This window comes from Lampris incognitus, chromosome 5 (assembly GCF_029633865.1).
Source record: "Lampris incognitus isolate fLamInc1 chromosome 5, fLamInc1.hap2, whole genome shotgun sequence".
Lineage (NCBI taxonomy): Eukaryota > Metazoa > Chordata > Actinopteri > Lampriformes > Lampridae > Lampris > Lampris incognitus.
Window position 1 is genome coordinate 57,646,895 of NC_079215.1, and position 2,727 is coordinate 57,649,621.

Genomic DNA, 2,727 nt, shown 5'->3' on the forward strand with positions numbered 1-2,727 from the left:
TCGGCTCTCTATTATTGTAGTAAAACTATTTACAAATGTGTGCGGAAAGTTGTGTCTCTATCGATTGTAAATGTGAAAAAGAATCACACGCACACAAATCACCACACACATTTGCAAATCTTCCGCGGCAGAAGTGTAGCAAAAGTCACGTGTGAAAAGACAGCCAATTGAGACGCCCATGTGAGTTGTAACTGATGACTTGTCTGTATTTCCAGCTCTTGGAGCAAAATATTTAGACTTTTCCACCAAGGCTTTTAAAGATTTGTCTACACTTACAGATCTCCATCATAATGTAAGGGATAGTGGATAACATTGACTAATAGCTTGTCTTACAGTATATTGCAGTTGATACTTACTAATGGTAGACTTGCCTCTCCGTTGGGTGCCTGTTCTCTGCCGTAAACCTTGTTCCAATGCTTGATCTACAAAAAATAGGAACAAATTTCTCATCGTTAGCAGTTATCAGTATTGGAAATGAGAATGTAAAAAAATTCTGAAATAAACAGGCAGTTACAAATACACAGCACACATGCATAAGGCCATATAACATCTCTGTAACATCTCTCCAAGACAAGCATAAGCCTTATCATATACTGTATTTCTGTGTAATTTAGGGGGGAGCTCATGTAAAACTCTTCAAAGCAGTTTGATATCAAAGTCCAGTGTGTAGTATTTTGTGGTATTTATTCCATATAGGGGACCTGACAGAAATGGAATATAATATTCATACGCAGTTTTTCTTAGCATATAACTGCATGAAAAGAAGAATCAGGGCGGCTGTGGCTCAGGGGGTAGAGTGGTCGTCCAATCAGATGGTTTGATCCCTGACTCCTCCTGCCCACATGTTGAAGTGTCCTTTGCTCCCAATGGTTGTGAACTGCGTGGTCACCTGTTGATATCAGTGAGTGTGTGTGCTTGGCAACAAATTACACATGGCCTATCACAATACAAGACAATAACTAGAAATACCTCAAGGCGGTTTTATGCGTCTGCGCAGATGTTATGTTGAAGTTGACATTCACGTGTGTCCAGATGCATATAACATATGTAGTGAAGAATGATTTATTTTTTTAAATAATGTAGTGTATATTTTCTTCAAAATTGAGAATATTACTTCATATATGTAGTTACAATAAGTAAATGTGAGAAAAATATGCCGTTGTCAGTTAAAACATGATGTGCGTTGGGTTGTAATGCCATTGTGAGTGATTTTAATGTCTTATTGTTAATATGATTTTAGTTTGTTATAAACATCCAGGTTATGTGCTCATTGTTTTTGGTGTGTTGAGGTCAGTAACGTTCATTAATGATTTTCCAATACACAATAACTGTGTTATCATGCATGAGAGAATACGGAACCATTGTTCAATATCATTTAAACTTATTTAGGTCACAGTGACCTTGACCTTTGGGCAGTTAGCCCTCGAGTCCAAGTGAATGTTTGTGCCAGATTTGGACAACATTTCTGAAGCTGTTTTTGAGATATCGCATCTACAAGACATGAGGTCAGTGACCTTGACCTTTGACCTCCAAAATCTAATCTGTTCATCTTTGAGTACAAGGGAACATTTATGCTAAATTTGAAGAAAGTCCCTTAAGGTGTTCTTGAGATATTGCGTTCACAAGAATGGGACATATGGACAGACGGACAATCTGAAAAGTTAACGCCTCCCGGCCCTGGCTATCGCCAGTGCGGAGGCACAAGAATTTGGATATAAAAATGATCATTCCCACGATCGTAAGATCTATCCAAAAAAATTGCAACATGATTTTTTTTTATAAAAAATATTGTGCAGCCTTATTTGTGTATAATACAGGCACTTACTTTAAGAATTGTATATTTAATCGCATGTTGTTATCTGCCTACCCTACACACACCAAACTTCAGATCAAATCGAAAATATTTCACACCACTGAGTAAATGTATCATTTCATGTGTCAATATGTGTTTGGATGTGTGTGAGAAGAGGAAAGGGTATTACCTGCAGGTTGAGTGAAGGCCTGCAGTTAAGTTGTTGAAACTAACAACCCCACAAGACATCACAGCAACTCCCCGGGCACTTCTGGAGCTCATGCTGCATTTTCCCTTTTGCAAAGATAGAGAGGACAGAGACAGGGTAGGTCATGTTTGTCTTTCTTCTACTAATTTCTCAACTACTTGAACAACACCAAGTGAGAGATGAGGATGGTAGTTATGTTAAGCAAGCACAGTCATTCAATCTCTTAGACTGATCAGGATTGTTTAATAGGGCAAATAGTATGATTTATGTAAATAACTTGAAAACATTCACATCTTTTATTGTCTTAGAATGACCTGTAGTATAGGCTGTATATATAAATTACTTACCTTTCCCTCTGACAATCATCACCTTGCCTTGATGAGCGTCTCTGGAATTAGAATGAGAAGTATCAGTGAATTTACATAGTATGTATATAGGTACATGGAACTTAACATAAATGTTGATTCATTCCAACATGGAGATGTATTGCAAGGTATTCACTAAGTGAATAAAATATCCATTAATCGAGCAGTTGCATTTTGGCTGGTAAAACAAGGTGTGAAATAGGTCCTCTGAAGCTTATAAGGGTGGGATAGGCACGGGACATACACACAAAAGTTTCCAGTGTTGTGTTAATGTACAGTAAAATGTACATTTAATTAATTTGTATTTAATCTAATTTAACGTACATTTACAGTCAGCATATTGAGAAAAACTCACCCACGAA

General features: G+C 37.2%; 1 long non-coding RNA gene across 1 annotated transcript; it reads right to left on the minus strand.

The window, feature by feature from the left end:
• Window positions 1-360: 360 nt before the first annotated feature.
• LOC130112222 (uncharacterized) lies at window positions 361-2,390 on the minus strand. Its single transcript, XR_008810213.1, has 3 exons — window positions 2,348-2,390; window positions 1,983-2,086; window positions 361-422 (listed from the first exon to the last, which is right to left on the minus strand). It is a non-coding gene; the product is annotated as an uncharacterized LOC130112222 (long non-coding RNA).
• Window positions 2,391-2,727: the final 337 nt, after the last annotated feature.